The 27,390-nt window shown below is 44.1% G+C and overlaps 1 long non-coding RNA gene across 1 annotated transcript; it reads right to left on the bottom strand.

Annotated features, from left to right (window-relative positions):
* Window positions 1-26,941, bottom strand: 2310039L15Rik (RIKEN cDNA 2310039L15 gene). Its single transcript, NR_045337.1, has 3 exons — window positions 26,662-26,941; window positions 4,859-4,950; window positions 1-270 (listed from the first exon to the last, which is right to left on the bottom strand). It is a non-coding gene; the product is annotated as an RIKEN cDNA 2310039L15 gene (long non-coding RNA).
* Between the last annotated feature and the right edge of the window lie 449 nt (window positions 26,942-27,390).

Genomic DNA, 27,390 nt, shown 5'->3' with positions numbered 1-27,390 from the left:
GAACTTTGAAAAATTACTTTTTATTATAGATTATTCAGTCTCAGGTATTTAGTTATAACAGAACAAATACACCAGGTCAGTATTCTCAGACGATATTCTTGCCAAACCACCCCGGAGTGGTTCGGAGGAAGCAGACCAGGGGTGGAGGCTGCGGACACTGCAGACAGTGGCTGAAAGGGGTTTGGACCCCCATCCCAAGACGTACAGCCAGCCCTTCCTTCTCAGCCTTTTGCCCAACGCTGACAGGCACCGTGAAGGGTACAGTTTTTCCTGATGAGAAAGGATCAGTATGAGAATTTTATAGAAAGAAAAGGCCAGCTGCTTGGTATGCCGGGCCACTCGCTTTGCTTTGCTTCCGTTGGTGGCTCCAGCATCTGAGATTTCTGCAATGATGAGAATAACAGAAACAGAGGCACAACCATGACTTATGACTTATGAGTTCCAAAACTAGTGTTCCAGTGATAATGCTGGGTGGACCACTGAAAACAGTAAGTACCTGACTTCCAGCAAATCAAGCCTCAAGAAGAGTTTGCTGGTTTGCCTGTTGTCCTGACCAACCTCTTTCTGGGTTGCTTTCGGGACAAGCAGGTTGGAGCCCAGCCCTTCACTATCCCCTGAGGTCATCTCTTTAAAAAAAAAAAAAAAAAAAGCCTCCCAGCTGCAAGGGAAGGCCCTGTTTCCCCCTCCCCCACTGCTGAGATCTTCAGATCTCTTCATTATTGATGTCTTTGCTCCTGCGGGTCATTTCCCAGCCTGAATCATTCTCTGATTATCTGACCATCTCCTGGGGGAGACAAATAGTTTCAAACATTCTCAGTGACTCATGTAGCTTCACTAATTCTTCTGTATATTTTGTTGTTGATGTTTTACACTTACACACACACACACACACACACACACACACACACACACACCACTGAGCAAGTCCTAGACTACCAAATTTTCCCCTGTGCATGCCCTTATTTGAATTTTAGTTTCATTTTATACAATAGAAATGAGGGTCTAATTATTTCTTCATTAACCGACCCCACCCCACTCCCCCAGAACTTGAGTTTTTCCTGATGAGAAAGGATCAGTATGAGAATTTTATAGAAAGAAAAAGGCCAGCTGCTTGGTATGACGGGCCACTCACTTTGCTTTGCTTCCGTTGGTGGCTCCAGCATCTGAGATTCTGCAATGATGAGAGTAGCAGAAACAGAGGCACAACCATGACTTATGACTTAGAGAGTTCCAAAACTAGTGTTCCAGTGATAATGCTGGGTGGGCCACTGAAAACAGTAAGTACCTGACTTCCAGCATCTGCTAAAGGCTCATCTCTTGCCAACTTGAGCTCATTGCCCGGAGCCTGTCGCCTTTTTGAATCCTGTGGCAGCCATTTGGGTGAGCAGGGGCTAACTTGGGAAGTTCTTAAGGCAATTATTTTGGTCTCTGCTGTTGGTTGGTATGAGAACCCCAGGCTGCCAGCTTACCCAGCCCTATCTCGCTGGCTTTTTCCCCACCCCACTGCACCCTCCTAATAGACTGTACAGTCCAGGAACACATCATAATCATAGTTGCCAAGTAAGCCAGGATGCTCTCACGTCAGAGATTCTGAACAGGCTGTTCTCTCCCAGCCTGTTCTTCTACCTCCTCTCCCCGGAGAACTCCTACTTATCCTTCATGGCCCGACTCAAGCATTTTTTCCCCCTGTATCCAAATAGCCTCAGATCTTCTGACCCGCCCTGTACCTAATGTACAATTCAGTTACACAACTCTCTTGACCTCGGGTCAGTGGAGTGCTCTCCATTTGTAAGAATTTATTTCGCAATATTTATATATTTTTCACGATATGGCGTGATGTGGTAATAGAAAACGTAGGATGCCTATGAAGAAACCAACTCGGGGACTATGTGGAATCGCAGCAGCCTGTCACTGTTGCCATTTTGTTTCTGAGCTGAGGTGAATGTTGCCACACACCTGTGCTGCTAGCTGAATCAGGAGTGTCTGTCAAGTGTCCAAGTCTGCTCTGAGTAACATAATAAATAGTTGTTGTTTTAAACTCTCCATTGATATTCTTCTATAGTTTAAAATATCAGCTGTATGTATGTACATGGTATACAGCTTACATATCATACAACCAACCATTTATATAATAAATTTGGTGATTTCTACTATAGAGTTGTTTATACACACAGTTAATTTGTAAACATTAATCTCTCATACCCTTTGACAAGTTCTCTAGGGGTATACTCTACTTCTAGCCCATCACCTATGTTCTGCCTGTCTAGACCTGCCTACTCTGAACATTTCATATAAGTGGAAGTATTCAACATCTAGCCTTTTGTGTTCCTCCTGCCTTACACAGGTGGGTGACACTGTATCTAGCTAGTAATTCCATTTATATGTCAGTTTAGTGTTGTTTATACTTGTTGAGGATTTTGCAGTTCCATAAAGAAGTTTTCTTTTATGGGTTATCTACGTCTTCTTTGGATCTCAGCAACTATCCTCCTAGAACAAGTCGAGAGGCAGTCCCTGCTTTTATACCTTTTGTGAGTTTCTGAGGAACTAATATTAATTATTATTATTTTAAACATCTGTGCAAACTGTTAGGACCTTTTTAAAAAAATCTGTAGATAATTCTAAAATTATTGATTGTAAATAGAGATTACTGTCATTCAACTATTGTAAGGCCAACACATTAAGAAATAAGTCCAGTGAGAGGACAGTTTGTTACTTATGGCTCCCAAGAGGACCAAACGGTGGGGAAACATCAAAGGCCACAAGGGGAAATATCAAGGCAGGCAGGGACTAAAGGGGTCAAGGGGAAAACAGGGGCACGAGGCTTTAGTGTAGTCTCTGAGGGATGCATATGTGTTACTTGGAGCAGTCAACACTGTCTTCCCCTCTACCTCCTCCCCTCCTCTTCTTTAAAATGATTTTATTATGATGTGTGTGTGTGTGTGTGTGTGCATGCATGGCACGTCACACACTCACAGTTCAGATGACCTCAGCTGTCTCCTTCCATCATGTGGGTTCCCAACATGAAACTCAGGTCCGCAGGCTTGACTGCGAGTACCTCTGTCTACTGAACCATCTTGGCAACCCTCTTCTCTTCCTAGCGCATGAGTAACTTTAAAATAGATTCCTATCTGAGGCAAGTCATACAATCTCACAATTTCACTCCAAAGGGCTCTCCCTGCACGTTCCCGCCTCTTCCTCAAACGCCATCACGCCAATTGTATTGGCTCTCTGTGTATTGGCCTTTCCATGTGTTTGCCTATGAATTTACACACACACACACACACACACACACAGAGAGAGAGAGAGAGAGAGAGAGAGAGAGAGAGAGAGAGAGAGACAGAGACAGAGACAGAGACAGAGACAGAGACAGAGACAGGGAGGAGGCAGACTTGGTTGCAACCTTACATCAGTGAGGATCAATAATGACGGACAAATTTTACCATCCTATTTTGACGAACATGTAGACTGCCACCCCAAGCTTTTAAGAGGAGTTACGGAGTTAAAATGCTCTTGACATGAAACTGCTTTCTAAGAAGTGGGGCCAGTCTACTTTCCCAGGAGGCATGCGTAAGAATGCCTAATAACACAGTATGTGGAGCGTGTTAGTTCTAATTTGCATTTTTATATTACTTTGAGACTCGGCAGTTTTTCTTCTGTCTCTGTACAGAACCCTGACTAATGCCACATTTACTAGACAATTGTGTTTTCTTCCTGGATTATGACATGGTTGGCCTTTTGCTGGCTTTCCAATAAGTTCTACTTTTGTGTTGCCACACTTATTTGCATGAATAATATGTCATGTCTATTTTCCTTTCATAGTTTCAATTAAAAATATTCTTTCGTATTTCCTTCATGCATTTAATTTTTAATTTTTCTGTCTGCAGACACCAGAAAGAGTGTCGGAGCTCCTAAGACTGGAGCTGCAGACAGTTGTAAGCTGCCACGTGGGTTCTGAGAATCAAACCTAGCAGACCGTTCTCTTAACTGCTGATCCATCTCTCGAGCCCCTGAGCATTTAATTTTTGTACACGGATTTTGATAGACTTTTTTCACATGGAGCTGCAGAGATGGTTCAGTGGTTAAGAGCACCAAATGCTCTTCTAGAGGTCCTGAGTTCAAATCCCAGCAACCACATGGTGGCTCACAGCCATCTGTAATGGGATCTGATGCCCTTGGCTGGTGTGTCTGAAGAGAGCAATTGTGTACTCATATACATAAAATAAATAAATAAATCTTATTAAAACATATAACAAAGTGTCATGTTAATAAAAAACACCCAAAATCAATCTCTCTCTCTCTCCCTCTCTCTCTCATTTTTTTTTCAAGATAGGATTTCACTGTGGAGGGTTATCCTGGAACTCATTCTGTAGACCAGGCTGGCCTCAGACTCAATAGAGATCCACCTAGCCATGTACTTTTTTTTTTTTTTTTTTTTTGATCAGATAAATTCCCAGGTAGCTTAACACAGAAACAACTTTGTAAGATTGCTTGAGAGAACAAGGAAGGACAGATCGGGGAGTTTGGCATCACTGACTCCAGGGATGGAACAGGCACCCCTGGGAGGAGTTTTGAGAGACCTGGTTCTTCTCACTCCAGGTTTACAGCCATTCCTTGTGCCTCTGGGCCGAGGGTGACCAGTTGGTGAAAATAGTGGTTAAATGCACACTTAATTCTTGTGCGCGTGTAGGGGCACCTGTGTGTCTATGTGTGTGTGGTGTGCATGTGTGTATGTATGTTCCCATGTTTGTGTGTACCTATGTGTGTGTATGTACCTGTGTGCATGTATATGGAAGTCCAACACTGATGCTGGGTGCCTGCTTTAAGCACTCTCTGCTATAATTATCAAGGCAGAACTCACAGATTTTAGATACTCCAATGAGCCGGGGAGTCTCCTGTCTCTGCTTCCTTCATCCCTCATACCGGGATCGCAGTTGAAGCTTTACACGGGTACTGCAAATTGAAAAACACCAGTTCTCACACTTGCGAGGAAAGTGTTTCATCCGTTGAGCCAACTCCCCAGCTCCCATACTTATTTCTTGACAATAGTTACAATATCTGGAATATCTAGGGTAAAATATCATGTACTAATTAGATACCTGTCTAACAAAATACCCAGTTAATTTATCAAAGCTAAATTATTTTGGCTTGCAGTTTTGGAGCTGCCGGTCCATGGTTGTTTGGCTCTTGTTTTGGAGCCTGTGGTGAGGCAGTAGTGTAGTCAGCAGTGTGATAGGAAGCTAAAAACAGGAAGAGGAGGGGCCTGGGACCTGCAGTCCCCCTTTGAGGGCACAGAAGCTAAAAACAGGAAGAGGAGGGGCCTGGGACCTGCAGTCCCCTTTGAGGGCACAGAAGCTAAAAACAGGAAGAGGAGGGGCCTGGGGCCCGCAGTCCCCTTTGAGGGCACCCCCCCCCCCCCCCGATGATCTAAAGACTTCATGTTGTGCCCTAGATAGGCCAACCATAAAAGTCTCCACCATATTCCTAGTGTTGCCCAGAAGGGTAAAGATCTAACGTATGAGCATCTGGAGAGCATTCGAGACCAGAACTGCATCAGATCTTACTGTCCCTGGGCTTCAGTCCTATCATCTGGAAAATGGGACCAAGCCTCAGATCGCAGTTGTTTGAAACACCGGGAGATAATATATAGACAGTGTCAAGCATGCTATCTGGCCCACAGTTGGAGTTTTTTCCCCCTTAGGCAGGGTCTCACCAGTTAACTCTGGATGTCCTGGAACTCTCTATGTAGACCAGATTTGGCTCAAACTCACAGAAATCTGCCTGCCTCTGCCTCCTGAACTCTCCACACCCGGCCTCCATAGTTGGCGTTTAATAAACTATAGTTAATTCCCCTATTTCTCAATCAGTTTTATTTCCCCAGGAAATCATTCATATTCGAAAGAGGAATGAATAGTACCAATTTCCCAGGAACTCGAATAAACTTTACACTTCATGTGTTAGTTTTCCAAGTCTGAAATTCATGCATAGCTGAGATTCAGCTTTTCTTTCACCCAGTTCCTCTACGTGCACGTCCAAGCTTTCTGTTTTGCTAAATGGTCTCACGTCATCTCCTGCCTGTGTCCTAGAGTCCAGGCAGAAGGTGAAGGAAGCACCCGCTCTGTAGTAGCATCCATAGCGTTCACCCTCTCTGTAGGAACGTTCATAGCATCCCTAGCTTCCAGCCTGGCCCGGTTGCTGGTGCGTTTTCATTATTATTGGCTTGTACCACTTACTCCTTTACCTTTCCTTTGCTCTACCTCCCCACGCCACTCCCTGCCGCCCCCACAAACAGCTGCTATTGTTGGCTGCTCCCAGGATTATTCTTGTGAACACTGGGAATGGCCAAAGTCTTCCCAGCTGGCTCCTGGCTTTTTTTTTTTTTTTTTTTTTTTTTTTTTTTTCCTTTCCCAAAACTGAAAAGTTTTACAGTCTCTGGTTTTTCACATCAGCTGTGCTGTCTGCATTAGAGACAGTCCTGGGGCATGCTCAAGGCTCTGTGAGTCAGCCCCTCCCTTTTAATCGTGCCTTTAAAAAGGGACAGAGAGTTCAAACTCCTAAGACAGAAATCACTTAGTTCCCTTCTGCTACTCCATCTCTGGGCCTTGATGTGTCTTAAATCCATGGGGTTTACTCTGTACCAGAGTAGGGAGTTTGAGGCTAGCCTAGCTAGATGAACAGTGTGCAGTTGTTTTCTAAGTTATCTTCTGTTTTTATTTGTGTGTGTGTGTGTGTGTGTGTGTGTGTGTGTGTGTGTGTGTGTGTGAATAATTCTTAAGGAGTTCCAGACTTTTGAAAAAATATCACTGACAAAAAAAACCTCAAAATGACATCAACAGCAAAAAAGTTGGAGAAGTGACATACTCTTAGTAACATTCCATTTTGCTCTGAGTAAAAGATGAGGGCCGGGTATCATCTTTGATTGGTACAGTGTCGGAGGAGAGCAGTTCACATCAAAACTGAGAAGGAGATAATCCTAGAAGAAAGGAACATGCTTCAAGCAGAAGGCATTTAGAATAGGAACTAGCTGTTTGGTGTTTCTTCCTGGCTGTATCCAAGACTACTGAAAAGCTCTAACAAGCCTCCCTCTGAGTGAAGAGCTCGCTCTACATCCTCCTCCCAGTTTACTGTGAGCTGTCCTTTCTGATGCTGTCTTTATTGGGTCAAGGTTGTCTCTATCCAGTACTCTCCCCTGTCATTTCAGCTATGTTTACAGATCTTTCTCCTGGCAAAGGCAACAGTGCCACTTGAGAGAGCCTGGGCCATCAATTCTGTTAGCCTGCGTGTCACAGGAGCTGGTGGTGGCAAGGGCAACCGCAGCAGCAGCTGGGAGCTCCGAAAGAACAGCCAGCTGCTCACTGTCATTCCAGGGCTGGCTCATCATTTATCAGGCAAAGGGGAGCCTTGATGCCCTCCCTGCCTCATCCCTGTCCTGCTCCTGACGCAGGTGGAGGGGACCCAGCACCTTTCATCTCTGTGCCATTTGTCTTATTCTCTCCAGGGATGCTTTGTCAGGTCTTTGTATCAGACGTGGCCCAATGTCACACACAAAATGCAGGTCCACACAGAGGGGTTCCCACTCTGGCTTTCCTTGGCTCTCTCTCTCTCTCTCTCTCTCTCTCTCTCTCTCTCTCTCTCTCTCTCTTTCTCTCTCTCTGCTGAGTTTTCATAACTAAGATAACCTGCAACTCTAAGTAGTCAAGGTTGCCCTCAAATTCCTGATTAACCTACCTCTACTCCCCAAATTCCAGGATTACAGGTGTGTACCACCACCCCAGCTTTTTGTTGCTGTTTTGAGGCAGGATCTCATATAGCTCAAGCTAGTCTCAAACTCCCTATGTAGCCCAGGTTGTCCTTGAGATGCTAGTCCTACTTTCTCTTCCCAAACCCTGGGATTACAGGAGCTGAGTGACCATGCCGGGCCCAGATTTTCTTAATCCCAACTACAAGGTCAGCAAAAGCCAAAGGAAGAAGAAATGTTAGGTGTACTTGGATGTTCCTTCGCTCCTCCTCCCCTCCCCTCCCCTCCCCTCCCCTCCCCTCCCCTCCCCTATCCTTCCCCTCCCTCCCCTCCCCTTTCCTTCCCTCCCCTCCCCTCTCCTTCCCCTCCCTCCCTTCCCTTCCCTTTCCTCCCCTCCCCCCTTTCATCCCTTCTTCTCCCTTCCCTCCCTCCCCTCCCTCCTATTTCCCACCCTTCCCTCCCTTTCATCCCTCCCCTTTCTCTTCCCCTCCCTTCCCTTCCCTCCCTCCCCTTCCCTTCCCTCCTGTCTTCCTCTCCCTTCCTTACCTTTCTCTCCCCTCCCTTCCCTCATTCCCCTCCCCATCCCCTCCTTTCTCCTCCCTCTCAGCCCTCCCCTCCTCTCCCCTCCCCCTCCTCTGGAGTTCTTTCTAAGAACTGCTGGTTTCACAGTGTTCTTCTCTCTTATTCCAGAAAGCAATCAATCAAATCAAACCACACACACCAGGGGTCAGGACTTTAATCTCCCTCACAGAGGTTACTGAATATAATGGTGTGGAAAGAGAAGCCAGTTTTGGAATCTGGAAGGTACCATTCCAGCCGTGACTCCTCTTGCTGCCTGGGGACTTGGACAAATGAGAATAAAAGTATTAAGAGAAGCCTCATGGGAGTAATGTAAGAATTAAATGAGATTATGAAAATGCTATGAAACCTTTTTTAAAAAATTCACTTCCTAGTCTCTTTTAGGGGTTCTAAAGACTAGAAATGTCCACGAGATAGCAAAGCCACCGGATCCCACTAACCAAGTCTCATGAATTTCTTCTCCTAACAACAGTTCCTTCTGGAGTTCAGGCTTTAGTTCTTACTCATGTGTGCACACAAGGAAGCTAAGGTTTCCTGGCCTTAGGTAGACACTACACCCACAGAGACTCACCTACGGGATTTTAACCAGAACTGAAACAAGGACAGCAATGGAAATGCTAATGTAGACAGGGAAAGCCTCATCGCTACACAAAGAGCTACAGACAAGGGAGGAGAGCAGAGAGAGCCGAGAGGCAGAGAGAGAGCCTTCTCCAGGGAGGAGCGCGCTGACTGCTTGTCCAGGACCAGCCCTGAAACCATCAGACAAATGCATGCATTTGGGAAGGAGGACTATTGGTATATGATGTAATTATCTTGTGATCTCGAAAGCTAAGAGAAGTACTTTTAAAATGATTTTCTAGTCATTTAAAAAAAAGAGATCTTATTTTTATATTAAGTGTGTCTCCACGTGCACGTGAGTGCAGGTGCCTTCTGAGGCCAGAGATAGAGTATCTCCCTAGAGCTGGAGACCCAGATGGTTGGGAGCCATCTGGTGCGGGTGCTGGGAATTGAACTCGGGTCTTCTGCAAGATCAGTCCATACTCTTAACCACTGAGCCACCTCACCAGCCCCTCCTAGTCGTTTTTTGCATCGATGAAGAGCTATGTGACTGAAGTAAGGCAAATGGATCGTGGAAGTAGGTAGTATATATCTCTTAATGGGTCTGGATAAATTAATACCCCCAAACCTACTACGGAACATCATAGTTTGGTAACACAAAATTCTGGAGTACTGGTTGCTGACTTCTGTGATAGCATGCTTTCCTGTCACCAAGAGACCCCAGGATGCTTTTATACCCCACATTGCTGGCCAAGGAAAAGAACAAATTTTGAAAAAAAGAACAAATTTTGAAAAAGGTAGCACACTTCCCATTGAATGTGTCCCTTTTATCCCACCATGAAGTTGAGCCATGGTGGAGCGATTTGCAATACCCTTTGGTTGTTTGCATGGTGGTGCAGGAAAGTACCATGTATGACAAACAAAACAGAAGCCTGTCCCCCCCCCCCCCCAAGTGTGCTTGTTTTGTGTATGTATCCCTTTCTGCCTGCCGGAAGTGGTACCTTCCCCTCAGCGGTGAAGTATTCCTGGCTGATTTCAGGACTCAGCTCTGTACACCTTCAGAGAACGGCGGCTCATACTTAGGGTTAAATCTTTGTGCCATACTCTTAACACAATCTAAATATGCTTCCTTTGAAAAGCAACAGTTTTTCACCTGCAAAGATCATAGATGTTCAAAATGACTCCTAAGGTTTGGATATGGTTGCAGTGTGTTCCCCAAGAGGATGTAGGCTGGGAGCGGTAACCAGAGAAGATCCTCCTAAGCAGAAGCCCCTTCCTCTGGCTTTCTGTCTTGCCGTGTGATTTTTTTTTCTTCACCTTGTGCCATCACTGTGATGACGTTTGCCTGAGGGCCTCTTGAGGGCTGAGGTAATTCTAGTGTTATACCCTTCTTTTTTTTTTTTTTTTTCCTTCCTTAAGTAATTTGGCCTCGCACAACCTGGTGACCGCTGTCACCGCTAAGGAAATTGTGGCAGGTTGGGGGTTACCTCAAAGTTCGGCCGCGAGCTTGTCCTGGCGAGTGAGAACTTACTCCCGCACCGCCCTCTATGAGCTGCTGGGGTGTCCCCTCCACTCTCATACCCGACGCTTATCAATTCTGGGCAGAACCATCCTCCGTCCGTAGCAAGTATGACCGAGGTCTGCGCGGACCCGGTGTCAGGCTCTCTAAGATGCCTGTGGTCTATCCTAATCTGCCCCTGCCCTCCTCCTTATATGCCTCAGGCTCAGGGTGGCTCTCCTTGAGACCATGGCATTCTGTTCGACTTTGATGCCTTCTACCAGGCGCACCACGGACACCAGCTACCTAGAGATGTGCGTCTGTCAGCCTTGGGGGAAGGCCTTCACGAAAAGCAGGAGAACCAGACCAGCAAAAAGTCATCCTTTCCTTTTCTTCCTCTTTGTCTGCTTTCGTATTTAGTCGGAGAAAAGGAGGGAAACGGATCTGGCCCAAGAAACCCAACTTTTCTTGGCCTTTGAACTATTGGTCTAAGATTGAATTGACTACCTCTGGTGGGGTTCTCTTGACCCTCCTAATACCCTCTAGCCTGGCAGGTGATCAACATGTCTCTCTTGTATGGTCCAGAAAAGACTCTTATCAGCGGCCAAGAACGAGGCCCCAGGATAAAGATTCCTGAAAACCAGAAATTTAAGTGCTTTCCAGAGTCCCTGAGTGGCTGTTCATTTCTAAAAGTTCCCTTCCAGATGCCAATCCCCGAAATACTTGCTGGGGTCTTATCCAGAAGTCCTGAGCAAGATTCGCCCTGTCCCCGGAACAAGTCTGTGTAATGGGTACCTCTGTAACCTCTGAGCCGTGAGACTAGATTTGGTTGTCCGAAGCCAATAAGATTTCATTCTTAAGGGCTTGCATGGAATTTGTTTTTCTGTCTTATCACAAGCCACAGGTAAGACTCGATCAATGATCCAATAGGTAACGGGGATGCAGCTTGCAGGGGGTGGTTCTGATGCTAAGGCCCTGTTCCCAGTGCCTCAGTGAAGGAAGGCTAACCTGCAAAAGGCACTGGGTTTGAAACCCAGCTTTTTTGTCTTTGTGTCCCGCTTCCCCACTAAGAAAATAAGTTAGCGAGAGATTGCCAATTTCCCCCCTCTGGTCTGTTCCATGTCATTTCTGTCACGTGGGTTTGAGAAAACAAAGCCCTTAAGGATGACGAATACATTCCTGTGTCAAAATTTACCCAGGGAGTGGCCTTGGGGAAAGGTGCTGTGTGAGCCTAACAGCAGGAGGTGATTTGTCCTCCTAAGGTCTGTCCCCATTACTCAGATTCTACTCCAGTGGTGGCATAGAGTGATATTACTGAGGCCCGGTTCATCTTGGGACCGAGTTCCTGTCCTTGGTCTTTTCATTCACCAGCCACTTGCATTGCTAAGAGTGCAGTGACAAGACTTGGAGGTTGAGTTCCCGAGTGTGGTCCGTGCATCCGCAGTGTTGATCACGAGCACCGCAAGTCAAATCCTTCCAACGAGGCTGTTGGACTGTGTGAGTAATTTGGGCCTAGATGAAGCAGGAGGCTCACTGGTCAAGGTACAGATGAAATGTAGGCCTGTAATCCAGCGGGGCTGTGGCTGGGGCATTGTGATGGACTACATAGCAAGGCTGTCTTTAAAAGGATACAGAATGCCGCCCAGGGGCCTTGTGTAAAGCCAAGAAACCACAGACCCGCAGCAGAGCTCAGGCTGTAGCTCAGTTGATAGAACGCATGCCTCCAACACACAAATCTCTGGGTTCTACCCCCAGCACCCCATAAACCAGGCTTCATGACGCTGTGACCTCTGCATGCTTTGGAAACAGTATCAATTATGTGTCACCGACTGGCCTAGAACTTTTCATCCTTTGCCTCAGTCTCCTGAGTGCTAGGACCTCAGGCATGGGCCACAGCCCCACAGGGATAGAGGACGATTTTGGGAGGACTGCCACCAAGTGTTTCCCTTGGTAACATTTACACTTCCCCAGCTCCCAAGATTTTACAGAGTTTTCTGTCCTGGCAAGAAGAGTAAACTTGGCCATGAACGTTAGCCCTGTCTTCTGGGGCTATTCCCCCACCCCTGGCAGTGGAGGGCGCGGCTGCAGAGATGATTACAAGCACAGAGGAAGGCTGCAGAGCAGCGGGTGTGAGTCTCAGTCAGGAAGACAGGAGGCAAGGACGCACGCATCTGGCGAGCCCTTCTTGCCAGACTGCTAAAATAGGTAAACTGAGTAAAATGCCACCTTTGATGGTCACGGTGTTGATACAACCCGATCCCTTCCTTCCTAACTCCTTCCCACATTCTGGCAGGTCATCCACACGGTGCATCTTTGGCCTCTGTCACGGTTCCAGTGTGACTCGAGACAGGACGTGACAGCATCTGTATAATCCCAGCATGTAGCAGGCAGAGGCAGGAAGGTCTCCAGCTTAAGGCCTGCCTAGGCTATTTATTCAGTGAGACCCTGCTCCAAGAAAGGTAGAACTGGCTATGGTGCTCCACACTTGTAATCCCAGCGCTGGGGAAGCAGAAACAGGAGGATCGCCCTCAGGGTGGTGCACCAGCTGGGTCTGCATAGTGAGTTAAGTGCCAGCTGGGGCTGTATAGTGAGGCCCTGTATCAAACAGAGAAAAGGGGAAGGGGTGGACCTATGAAGCGGCTCAGTGCGTTACGGAGTTTGTCCTGTCTCTAAGCCTAACAATCTGAGATCTATCTCTGGAACCTACACGGTAGGAGGAGAGAACTTACTCCCAAAGTTTTCCTCTAACCCCTGCATAAGCATCCTGTGCTGTGCATGTGAAACCCCATACCTCCCACTAGACAAAATAAAGAAATGTAAATAAGTAAAAATAAATAGTGTAAATACATTTTACAAAGTTATTTGGCCTCAAGTATTTTGTTGTAGTAACTATTGCTTAATTGCTTGCTACAGTTGACTAACACATTGCTACAAAGTTTGGAAAGTTCAAAAAAACCACCCCCACAATCTCCCATTATTCCATCATCCAAGGGGAACACATATTTTCATACGCATAATTTAGCTTTCCAAATTTTCATTTTGTATTTGCTCTTGCCTTAGACATCATGAAGGATTTCCCAGTTACCTCCAGGAGACTGTAAAATGAAGTATGTAAGAGCTTGAAAGATACGCCATCGCTAAGCATATCCAATCATTAAGCATTCTTATTATGATTATTACTATGATTATAGTAAAACTATAATGAAACCTTCCTTGTGGTGTGATTCTGAGATGAACATCTGTGAATGCAAATCTTTGCCCACATCTCTGATTATTTATATTTGGAAGATTTTCTTGTTTTGTTTTTGATCATGCACACGCACGTGTGTCTGACTGTGAGTTTGTGTATGAGTGTGGTGCCCTTGGAGGCCAGAGGTGTCAGATCCTCTTGGTGCTAGAGTTCCAGGTAGCCGTGAGCTCGAGAACAGGAGAGCTGGGTACCAAACTCAGGTCCTCAGCAAGAGCATCACTTAACTTCTGAACCATCTCCCCAGCTCCTTTATTTCCTTTAAGAGGAATCCTTACAAGGAAAATTCCAGAGTCAAGGGATATGCAAATGGATCCGAGGTGAGGAAGGAGGATGGAGAACCAAACCTCTCCAGGAAGGAACTGCCTGGTCGCACCCAACTCTTCTCCCTAATGCCTCCTGGACAGAATTACATCGTGTACATTATAGAATCCAGGATGTGGCTAAAGTAGAGAGACTACACACACTCAGCTTGCAATTCACAGTTGAGACACCTTTCTTTCTTTTTTAAACTGAAAAAAAAACATCTTTTTTTAAAAAATACAATATACATTGATAAATGTTTCCCCTCCTCCAGTTTCTTTTATGAAAAACTTCTCTAATTTAGGCGAGTCAGTTCCTGAGAAGGCTCAGTGGGTAAAGGTCCTTGCCACCAAACTTGATGACAAAGTTTGATCCCTGTCCCTGTTGGCTTTGGGATGGAAGCTGAGAAAACTCATTTCAGAGACAGAAGCTTAAAAATGAAAACTTTATATTCTGAACTCTCAGGAAAGCAGTTAGTTTGGGTTCTGAACTGTGTCCCCATAGGGAGATTGTACATTTTCAAAGGCTGGGAACACAAAGTGGCAGGTGGGGGAACAGCTGTGGTGTTATCCAACTGTGTTTTGACGTTATGGGGGTACCCCTTAGAGACCGAGCTGTATCCAGGGCACCTTCAAGGTCCTTAATTCATTCTCCTAGACAGTGTCTGGTGCTCAAAGTGATAAGGGGACAATGGAGCAGGTCAGCTGCATGTAGTTAACTATCACATAACAGGCAATAGGTTATGTATTTTTATAACTTATGCACCTTTGTTTAGATAACAGCAATTTCTCTACTCTCTACCGGTTAACAGACAACTAAGAGGTGGGATAGGTGCTCATTCCTAGGCCTGGCAACATGAACTTGTTTAACCCTGCCAGCAAGATGGACAAGGTGTCCTTGAAATGTCTGGACTCAGACAACTGTCCCCTTACAAGTTGTCCCTGAGATGTCTGGACTCAGATAACAGTTTACAGCAGAAGCTGTTCAGCTATTGGGAAGTGCCCAGCTCCTCTAGGACCGGGACCTTGAATTTAATTTCTCCCCATGATTTAATGGAGTCTGAAAACTTAATGGTAGTACTTAAAGTTTCTTCTTTTGCTTGTTCCCAACACAGCCCCGTGGTGGAAACACAGAACTGACTCCTCAAAGTTGTCCCTCCACTTCCATTTAAGTGCTGTGATACACGCATGCCCTTCCCCTTAAAAAATGTAATTGAAATTTTTAGCTTGATGGGAGACAAATACTTCCTCAGCCACTCTTGTTTACAGTCTGGGATTACTGATGGACACAAACATTTCCTCCCCAAGTCTCCACGGGCCGTTGCATTTCTTCTATGGTTTGTTGAGTTATGACTCAAATATGATGCATCATGACTTTCAAAAGTATTTATTTTTTTTAAGCCTATGAAACTTCAAACTGCATCATCCAGGCAGCCCAAAGGAAGGACTCTTTTTTTTTTTTTTATAATTTATTTATTGATTATAATTAAGTACACTGTAGCTGTCTTCAGACACCAGAAGAGGGCATCAGATCTCATTACAGATGGTTGTGAGCCACCATGTGGTTGCTGGGATTTGAACTCTGGACCTTAGGAAGAGCAGTTGGGTGCTCTTACCCACTGAGCCATCTCACCAGCCCCAAGGAAGGACTCTTTACATGAGTGGATGTTTGTGTTTTCATACGACCACACATAACTCAGAGTGTGTTTTCTAGTAATAAGAATAAATGGAATAGCAGTTCCAAACAGAGCCAGCCTCAAGGGACTAAAAGGTTCTGGAGAACTGACAGGGTAGCCCAGAAACAGAAATTAAAACTTTTTAAGGGTTCGCCATGCGTTGCCCAAACCCAGCCTTCCTCTCTGTGCTTCAGAGCATTTTTTATTGGCCAGTTTTGTCATAACCTTTGCAATCCCATCTTTTTTGAAACTGAAGAGGAAGAATGAAACCCATCACTGCATAAACCAGAACCCAGACATTAATTAGAGAGTTGTCCGCTTGGGCTTTTGTTAATGAGCCCTTGTATAATCATCGCCCAGTTTTCACCAAGTGTGAGGTCTCAGTTAGGAGAAATTGCCGTGGTCTCCCTAAGAATAAAATTATAGAACGCTAGAGAACACAGGCAAGAAATGTCAGTTTGTTGTTAGAGAACTAATATGGGGAGTCACTGGCTGGAATCTAGCATTTGGTTGGCTCTCAGTGAGCCAGAAAAGCTTCTCAAGTTTTCTTTGTGAGGCTCAGGAGTTCATCTTCCAGACCCAAGCGCTTCAAGTTCTGAATGGGGAAAGTAGACACATTTTTACCTCACGATAACAATGTTTAAAACTGTTCCATGTTTGGTTGGTTGGTTGGTTGGTTGGTTGGTTGGTTGGTTTAGGGATGGAAATCAACCACAGTCTTCCATGAAGCCTGAAATAAGTGAATCTGCTCTCCTTTTTTATCTGATTGATGATCTTCATCAGCACAGACAGACATCTAGATCACGTTCAGGTAATAACTGATTATGCACTCTTTGCTCTGTCAATAACTAATTACTTGACTGTGTTAATATAACCAACCTTCGTGTGCACAGTTATACAGATTTGGAAGAACTGATGGTGTGATTAAATTGACCTTCACAGTAATTTATCCGAGTCACATTCTTCACAGGTCATGCTTGTGAATAGGTAGCTCAAGCAAGCCCCATCCTCCTCTTTTAACCTTAGGAAGTACGTGCATCATAGGACCCTCCAACCCCCAATAATTAAAACCTTGGCATGGCTTCTGCATAAAGATATGTGAATTATTACAGGACTGTAGATAGATCACTACCTTAACTAATCAACTGCAGTTATTAATTAACCCCGAGCCATCTTAACAGGAGAACCACCAATGGCAAGCTGATGAGAGTTATGATGTACCTAGGGTTAAAAATCATTCATTTCTTCTGGCATGCATGTATATGAAGAGATTATAGAAATATGTCAATTCAAGGAACTATTGATTTTTGCACCCCCCAGTCTCCTACATCCTATGATGTTTCTGACTGCAAGTAGTAATCTCCGTTGCTACAATCTTGCTTGTTCATTTAATAAAAATCTTGAAAGTTAAGCATTAAGCTTCAACTGATGTTATAGACTGTATGTTTATGTCCTTTGGATCCCAAATTCGTGTGTTGAAGTCCTAGTTCCCACTGCAATAGTATTTGGAGGCAGGACCTTTGGGAAGTAATTTCTGCTAGACTAAGTCATGGATCAGGTCTTTCCAATGGATTAGCGTGGTAGTTTGAATACGCTAGGCTCAGGGAGTGGCGTTACTAGAAGGTGTGGCCTTGTTGGAGTAGGTGTGGCCTTGTTGGAGTAGGTGTGGCCTTGTTGGAGTAGGTGTGGCCTTGTTGGAGGAAGTGTGTCACTGTGGAGGTGGGTTTTTTCCTAGCTTCCTGGAAGTAGTCTTCTCTTAGCTGCCTTTGGAACGAGAGGTAGAATTGTCAACTTTTCCAGTGTTGTACCTGCCTGGATGCTGCCATGCTCCTCCCATAATGATAATGGAATGAACCTCTGAACCTGTAAGCCAGCCCCAATTAAATGATGTCCTTTGTAAAAGTTGCTGTGGTCATGGTGTCTGTTCACATAAATGAACTTAGTGGAGAGAGAGAGAGAGAGAGAGAGAGAGAGAGAGAGAACACATCATACCTCCTCCCTTTGAGCCATGCAAAGCTGCAATGAGAAGCCACTCCTCAGCAATCCAGAAAGTACTTCCCAAGAACTTTACTGACAAATACCTTAAGCTTAGACTCAACGACCTCCAAACTGCAACAGGCTGTCAATCAAGTTATCCAGTCCACAGTAAGCATCGTCTATGGCAGCCCTGCAGACTTAGAAGTAGGATATTTCAGGTATAGTCTCTCATGACTGAACCTTTCTTCATAATCTTTCCTCTTTTTAAAAATTCGGCAACCACTATCACAGATCATCAGCATTTAATGGGAAGTACAAGAGTTAGCGCCACTATTTATAGGGTTTTATTCCACACATCCTAACAGCAATTTTAGCACCAGTCACTGTAATGGAGAATCTAGCAGTTTATTCCCAAATTGTAAGAATGAGGGCCACAAAAAGGGGCCTAACTGTACAAGCTACAATTGGAACCCAAAGTCTGATAGTTCCAGAAGATTCCAGTGAGGCATCTAGATTAGAAGTCATCTGAATTTTACTAAGCAATTAAGAAGCACATGTGAATGAATGTTAACAGCCTAATGCTATGGGTCAGAAAATTAAACACAGAAAAAATGCTATAACTGCCTTCTGTGTATCTACCACCTAAATTAAACGAGAGTTAGGTGTCTCTCCTCACTGGTTTTGAGTTGTTCATTTGTCTTTGTTTTTGTGTATTTGAGACAAAGTTTCTCTGTGTAGCCCTGGCTGTCCTGGAACTCACTCTGTAGACCAGGCTGGATTTGAACTTGGAGATCTACCCGCTTCATTGTTTCTAAGGTTTAGAATAAAATAGTCATAACTTTGATCTCATCTTCCCTTGCTTTACTTTTCTTCCTCAGAGATAGTGTCTGTTCTGGAACTGCTGAGCACAGCTGTCTATGTTTTAGAAAGCTTACATATTGGTAAGTATATATGTATAGTGTTATTAAATATATTTTTAGAATATGCATAAGGCTATTCTTCTAAAACACACTGTTTTATGTTAATATAACCAGATATCATTTACATGTAAATAAGCTATTTCTCCATTTTTGGAGGGGCAAGGAGTCAGTGCACATTCATGCATATGGGTATATATCTATATATCTATATTTATATCTATATATGGTATAAAGGTATATAAAGGTTACTAAGGGATGTGTATACACACACACACGCACACACACACACACACACATCCCTTAGTTACCTTTCTATTGCTGTGATGATACACTGTGACCAAGGTGACTTACAGAAGAAAGGGTGTATTGGAGACCTCCAGTTTTAGAGTCCGTGACCATCATGGTTGGGAGCATGTCAGCAGACAGGCAGGCATGACATTGGATCAGTAGCTGAGAGATCACATCTGATCCATCAGTAAGAGGCAGAAAGAGAGCTAACTGCAAATGGTGTGGGCTTTTGAAACCCATGTCCTGTGACACAACTCCTCCCACAAGCACATGCCCCTAATCCTTCCCAAACAGTTCCACCAACTGGGATCCAAGCATTCGAACATACGAGGCTATGGGGGCCATTTTTACTTAAATCACAATGTATCTTGTGAGCATGAAAGAATATTCTCCAGTTTCCATGCCTAGAGATGGAGGGCGTTCATTTGTTTTGGAAGGTTTCTTTATGTAGAGCAGCCTGGCCGAAAAGTCTTAGAGACCGGCCTGCTGCTGCACCCCAGTGCTGGGGTTAAAGGTGTACACCACCACACACAGCTGGAGATGGAGTTTTTAAACACTCTATTAACCAAGTTTTCTTGGGTTACATTTTAATCATCTCAAGCAGTGTTGTTGCTATCTGGGGAATTGTTTCACCACCTGAACATAATTCAATAAAAACCTTGTTAACAATAATAAAACAATACACTCATTACTGGTGATTTCCTATGTGCCTGGCACCGAAGTGTTTTATGTGAATTCACTAATTTAATATTTGTAAAATGCACATTTCATATACCATGCTCTCTAATTTCACTGGACTGGACAGGAAGAGACCAATGAGTGACATTTATGCTTCCATGTTATTGGTCAAAGTTAAATGACCACAACTAACTAAAAGGAAGCTGGAAAATGCATCTTTAGCTAGATGTCTACGTGGCCAGGAGAATTTTAGGGACAAAGGTGGAGAGATGGCTCAATGGTTAAGAGTACTTGCTGTTCTCACAGAGACCTGGGTTTGGTTCCCAGCAACCACATGGAAACTCCAGCGCCCAGGCATCTGATACCCTCTTATGACTTCTGTTGACACCAAGAATGCACATGCTACGCAGACATATATGCAGTGCACATGCTACGCAGACATATATGCAGTGCGCATGCTATGCAGACATATATGCAGGCAAAACACACATAAAAGGAAACAAATAACTCTAGTAAACATTAAAAAGTAAAGATTTATTTAAAAAAAAAAATCTCAGGGGTGTTTACCATACACAGATGTAGAGAACCAAGGCTGAGAAATAACAGTATTTCAAATTCTTTCTTGATTTTTATAGGTGTAGAAAACCATAGAATAGGAGTGGAGAGACGTTAGGAGGCGAAAGGAGTAGGTGTCTGTAGTGAAAAGCCAGACATGACAGCACAGCTGCACACATGAGCTCACAACAACAGGTGCTTCATGCAGAAGACTTATACAAGATCAAGTCAGCAAAATTCTGGGCACGGATGGGAGAGGGGCTCGTGAAATCCCACCTCTGAGGATCTGATGGCTACTGAGAGGGGGGAATTGAGGTGCTGATCCTGAGAGGCTAACGACCCTCAGTTGATGATCCTACACCCAGGCACATATAGGCGGCACTTGTGGGACTCAGTATTAAATGAGAAAGAGAAAAAGGGAGAGAGACAGAGAGACAGAGACAGACAGACACACACACACTCAAAGAGAGAGAGAGAGGGAGAGAGAGAGAGAGAGAGAGAGAGAGAGAGAGAGAGAGAGAGAGAGAGAGAGCACGAGCAGTTGAAAGGATGATTTGGGAGTAGAAAGGGAAGAATTAGATAGGAGGGAAGTCTGGTGGATTGGATCCAAACACACTGTCCTAGTTAATTTTCTATTGCCATGAAGAGCCATTGTGACCAACACAACTTATAAAATCAATCAATCAATCAATCAACCAATCAATCAAGGGCTTACAGGTTAGAGGTTAAGTCAGTGTACACCATGGCATGAAGCATGGCAGCAAACAGGGTGGAATGGTACTGGAACAGCTAAGAGCTTTCATCCTGATCTGCAAGTTGGAGGCAGAGGGGAAACTGGTAATGACAAGAGCATTTGAAGCCTCCAAGCGTACCCCCAGTGACACACCTCCTCTGACAAGGCCACTCCTCCTAATCTTCCTCAAACTGTTCCACCAACTTTAAACCAAGTACTCAAATATATAAGACTATGGGGATAATTCTCATTTAAACCATCATAACATTCTTATTCTTACTCCTATTGATAGGGTCTCCCTATGTGGCCCTGGCTGGCCTAAAACTCACAGAGATCTACCTGCTTCTGCCTCCTGCATGTTGGGATTAAAAGCATGTGCCACTATGCCTGGCTAACCACCTATATTATATGCATGTATGAATGTTAAATAAAATATTTATTTTTCAAATGGTATTTTATAAATCATCATATAAACAGAAGTTTCTTCACATATATTTAAGATGATTGAGATGCCAGTGTAAGTCTTTCTCATGGCTATACATTTAATAAACTTATGAATTAGTGGGAAAAGGAAAAAAATACCTGAAGAACAGAGAATGGAAATGACTTGTCCATAATTATATAATCATTATGACAAACATGAAGCCTCTTATAGCCCAGACTCGCCCATAATTATGTAATAATTATGACAAATATGAGGTCCCTGTAGCCTAGGCTAGCACCAGAATCATGATCCTCCAACTTCCATCTCCCAAGTTCTGGGACTTAAGACATGTGCTAGCATGCCAACAAAAATTTGTTTGTTTTTTGTTTGTTTTAAATGTCTTTCCTTTTTACTAAATTTTCTGCTCTCAGAGCTATTGCATTCTAAGTAACTGTAATGGAAATATGAAATTAGCATCCTACATAAACACATAAATTTCTTATTGTTACTGACAGTTTTCTGGAAGGAAGTTGAGCTTCCACTTACTGCAAGTTCAACTTACTATAGTGTTATTTAAACAGGAACATAGACTCAAGCATTCAATGGTTCATTATTTGCCTTTTGACCAGAGTGTACTTTCTCCCACAGTCTTCCAAAGGTCATAGCTTCTAGCAGATGAAATTCATCCACAGATATGAACCCAAAGATACTCGGCTATTTTGAGCCTATTCCAAGTAATTCTTCCTTGTCAATACCTATTCTTTGATAATTTCTGGGATCACAGATTTTTGTTGTTGCTGTTTGCAGGGCTATAAAGTGGAAATTTTTGGTTTCTTTGGAAACTCAGTTGTGTCACATGATATTTTTCTGGAAGCTGTCTGTAAGAGGATGTTTTGCTAAAACAGACTCATGTTGTTTTGCTGGAGTGGACTCTTGAGAGAGACCCTGATGTCTGGAAAGAGTATAAATGGAACCCCACGGATAGTGAAAGGATGCTCTTGCATCACCAGCTGTGCAGCATCTCACTGGCCTTCGCTGGCTGTGCAATGCTTTGCTGGTCTTCGTTGGTCTTCACCTCATAGAGAGAAACACACTGAAGAACTTCTCATGGTACTCCGGCTGACTCTGGCCACTTCTGCAGACTCATGCTTTTTTGGCAGAGCTTTGAGGTCTCTGTTGGACCTTGTCACCACTACTGATTTATGTTTGGTGTTTGCTATTGAACAGGACTACTGGTATCCTGTCAACAAAGAGGGAAATCACCCTAAAGAACTATTTCTAAACAGGCCCACAAACCCCTTTTCCTATCAACCTTGTTTTTCCCTTACCTCTGGTCAGTGGGCTAAAAGGGAGGCTGAAGTGATTAAGAACCCTAAATAAAGTAGGTTTACAGAAAAGTCTAAGCCTACAGGGCACTGCCGTCGTGCCAGTGCAGTCGTGCCAGCTGTATTTGCATAGAAAAGGGAAAGACACAGAATATCCAACATATCCAAACACACTGCGTTAGGCACATTCTCATTTCTGTAATAAATTACCTGACAAAAGCAACTTAAAGAAGAAAGGGTGATTACTACTAATATTCTGTACATATTAATTAATGCTGGAAGCTAATATGGCAGCAAATATTCCCTAACCGGCTAGTTTCCCAAATAACCACACAGAGAGCTTTTAGTATTTCAAAGCTTAGGCCTTAGCTGGGCAGACTCTCAAATAGCTCATCCTAGTTATTAACCCGATCACCTAGTCCCACCCAGTCACGTGGCTAGCTATACCTCCCAGGCCCATAGTCAGTTCCTTCTACCCTCAAGTCTTCTGGAGAAAAGGCCTTCCTCTTTCTTCTTCCCAGAGTTCCTTTCTCCCTCCCAGGAAGTCCCACCTTCCACTTCCTGCCCTGCTAACTGGCCATACATTTTTTTTATGAAAGCCAATTAGAGAATGCCTTAGGTAGGTGAGGAAGGACAACTTTACACAGCGTACGCCAACCAAAGGGTTGCATGAGTATGGTCCATCATGACAGAGAAAGCATGGTGGCAAGAGACTGATGCCTCCTGTCATGATACATCCATAGTCAAAGAGAAGAGAGAGATAAATACTTACACTCAGTTAACTTTCTCCTTTCTATCCAGTTTGAGACGCCAGCCCATGCAGTGTGACCAACCACCATCAGGATATGTGCATTTCCCTTCTAGGTCACACACTTTTCTAGAAACACCCTCATAAACAGACCTACACGTGTGTTTCCATGGTGATTTTAAATCCAGTCTGGTAGATGATGAAGACCACAACATCAAAGACCACCCTCTCTCCAGCTAAGTATCTTTCTTTTGGGAGCCAGTAAGAGCTCCATAGTGACGTCAGCAGCACATACATTAAAAGTACCCATGTTATGGTGAGGGAGTCTGAGAAACAAAGAAAGAGTGACAAGGAAAAGGAAAGATTGTGATCTCCATTTGATATATAAGTAGAATAACTAAGAATGCAAGACTGGGGACTTGAGAGATGGCTCAACAGTTAGGAGCACTTGCTGTTCTTCCAGAGGCCCTGAGGTCTGTTCTGACACTCATGCTAAGGGGCCCACAACTGCCTGTAACTTCAGCTCCAGAAATCTGACCTGGATAAGCTTCAGGGATGAGACCACAGCATGAAACTTCTAGATCCCTTGGGTATCTACGTGTGTGTGGCATTCACACACACAGACACATAAATATAAATCAAATAAACCTGAAAAAATGCATAATCTGAAATGGTGGTATCAGGCAAGCCAAGCCCAATAATAATGTTCAAAATTACACAGAGTCATTTTCCAGCCAAAATATTCACACAAGCCTGGCTAATCTGGTGAGGACACTGATCCCTCAAAACCTCAATAAGAAGTTCTGCACTCAATGACGGTCTCTCAACCTACCAGAAATGAAAATAAAAGGTGAAAATGAGAAAAAAAATAAGGCAGTAACATAAAACTAAAAAACCACTAAGATGCTACTGTGTGATGCTTACATGTAAAAATCTTTTGATATGTTGAACACATTTCAGATATGAGAGACACGGTGATGGAATTCAATTTATGTGCATGACATTTTATAGTCTGGGAAGCTTTTCAGAGAATCATTGTATTTCATCAAAGAATGGAGAGAGATAGAGGACGGTAGCTATAGAGGGATAGAGGATGGTAGCTATAGAGGGATAGATAGAGGATGGTAGCTATAGAGAGATAGAGGATGGTAGCTATAGAGAGATAGAGGATGGTAGCTATAGAGGGATAGAGGATGGTAGCTATAGAGAGATAGAGGATGGTAGCTATAGAGGGATAGAGGATGGTAGCTATAGAGGGATAGAGGATGGTAGCTATAGAGGGATAGAGGATGGTAGCTATAGAGGGATAGAGGATGGTAGCTATAGAGGGATAGATAGAGGGTGGTAGGTATTTGTACCTTCTACCTTTCTGTGCCTGCCTGCACATAGACCACACACACACACACACACACACACACACCACACACACACACACATACACACACACACACACACACCACACACACACACACCACACACACACACACACACACACACACACACACACACACACACCCCAAAAATGAAAAAGAGCGAAATAACAAAAGGCTAAGAAAACAGAGCTATGAGCTACTGTCAGACTGCCATAAAGATTAGTTAACGATCACTGATCGGCACTTTGGATAACACGATTCATGTTGCAGGTAAGATTCTACTCAGCAGCTTCCATTGAGTGACTCTTCAGCGTACTGAACAAAGAAGTTTTGTTCCTGTGTAGTCTAGACCCGATTCAGTTGCTTAGCAATGGGCTCCACCATCCCAATCTCATCTCAGGTTTTGCCTTTAGCTTTCCAAAGGACCACCATACCACAAACTCCACCACAATACTCCCAGAAGGAAGGCCTGATAATCACTCTGTTCTGTTCAACCTAACAGGGTAAAAATCTTCAAGATGACAAGTGTTCGTTGTAGATAACTGCAAATATACTGTCCTCTTTCTTCAAAATGAAAACTTGTGCTCTTACTCATCCAGGTAAGGGATTCACCTTGTGATAAAACAAACAAACAAACAAAACATAAAAACACCCATCACCTCATACAAGCCGCTGAGTACTACTTCCACATCCAGTTGTGGGCTGGGCAAGTGGAAGATGCAAAAGACATTAACTGAGGGTCTGCAGACATGCTTTGTATGCTGTAAAGCCACAGCTTTTTTTTTTTTTTTTTCTTTTTGGTTTCGAGACAGGGCTTCTCTGTGTAGCCTTGGCTGTCCTGGAACTAACTCTGTAGACCAGGCTGGCCTCGAACCCAGAAATCCACCTGTCTCTGCCTCCCAAGTTCTGGGATTAAAGGCATGTGCCACTACTGCCCGGCAAAGCCACAGCTTTAAAATACAGTGTGTCCCCTGTGAACTCTATAATGCACGGGAAAGACTAACTTGGGAGAAAAAGAAACGAATGTTACAGGTTACAGGACAGTATTGCAATTAGCTGTTAAATGATGAAGATTCAAGGAAGAACCTTTTAAGAATTTCTGAGAGGGTTAAGGAAAAGACACCATGCTTATCATGTGCCACGCCCCCTGCCTACCCCCCCCCCCCCCTCCTACCTTCCCCCCCTCCCCTGTGCAGCAGGCACTGAAAAGGCACACTCTCTTCCAATAGCCATAACAGGACCTTGAAGTCACCACTGTCATTCTCTTCAGTTTCAGGAGAGGACAGAAAGTAGAAAGGTTAACTAGCTTGCTCGTAACAAATCCAGGTCTGAGCAAAATGAATGAGAGCATTGTAGAGTGTAACTAGGGAGAAATCCTCCCACTGGGAGCTGCCCCTTTTCCCAGCCTCTGTTTGCATTATTTATAAACTCAGGGCTGGATTCCAGAAAGCATGGTCCTTAGGGAACACAGCTAACTTTCAATTCAGGCTTAGGAACCTTTGTGAATACCTGTCCTTTCAGCCAACAGGAAGTCCCCTGGGACACAGGTAAAGGAAGCAGGATTTCTTTTCATATTGTCTTTGAACAATGAGTCCTGTGGGGTAATGCATGGTTTGTACAGAAATAGACTGACCCATGAAACACAGCCCTGTTTTTACAGCAGCTGAATCACTTCCACCCTCCCGTTTTGTGCCTGTTTACATTTCTTCCCCAGCTATCTTTCTCCTTGATTGCATTTGGAACACCCTGGGGCTCTTCTGATGAAATGTTTCCTTGAATTTTATCACCTATCCTGTCGTCATAAAGACTTTCCAGGGTAACAGTTTGCAATATCATCCATACACCCTGACACAATGCCCCAAGGTCTAGTCTCACTTGGGAAAACATAAGTATTTTTCATGTTCAGAGAAAAGAGATAAGACTTGAGAGGGGAATGGCCCTTCACCAAATCTAACAAGGTTAGGGAGTGTATTAGTCAGGGTTCTCTAGAGTCACAGAACTTACGGATAGTCTCTAGATAGTAAAGGAATTTATTGATGACTTACAGTCGGCAGCCCAATTCCCAACAATGGTTCAGTCGCAGCTGTGAATGGAAGTCCAAGGATCTAGCAGTTACTCAGTCTCACACAGTAAGCAGGCAAAGGAGCAAGAGCTAGACTCCCTTCTTCCAATGTCCTTATATTGTCTCCAGCAGAAGGTGTAGCCCAGATTAAAGGTGTGTTCCTTAAACTCGGAGATTTAATCTTCTGGAATCCATAGCCACTATGGCTCAAGATCTCCATACCAAGATCCAGATCAGAAACTTCTATCTCCAAGCCTCCAGATAAGGGTCACTGGTGAGCCTTCCAATTCTGGATTGTAGTTCATTCCAAATATAGTCAAGTTGACAACCAGGAATAGCCACTACAGGGAGTGTCCTGTGTTCTTTCATAAGGTGGTCAGTCTGGGACAACCACAACAGGAGACCGAAAGGGGGCTAAACAGAGTTGGTTTTTTTTCCCAGATTCTGGAGACAGAGGCATAGAATGCCACCATTACAATGTCACACTATTTCCAAGGTGTAGTTTTGTGTGTGTGTATGTGTGTGTGTGTAGCATGTGGGGGTCATACCACATACTCAAAACTTCCATTTTGTTTGAGACAAGGTCTCTTGTTTTCCTGTTTTATTAGGCCAATTGGCTCATGAGCATACCAGGGGTTCTCCAATCTCTGCCTGCCATCCCTCCATGGGAGTGTTGGGATTACAGCTGACCCTACAAGTCTAGCTTTCCCTT

Source organism: Mus musculus, chromosome 10 (genome assembly GCF_000001635.26).
Source record: "Mus musculus strain C57BL/6J chromosome 10, GRCm38.p6 C57BL/6J".
Taxonomy (NCBI): Eukaryota; Metazoa; Chordata; class Mammalia; order Rodentia; family Muridae; genus Mus; species Mus musculus.
Note: the sequence above shows the minus strand (reverse complement) of the source record. Positions and strands in the feature narration are given on the sequence as shown.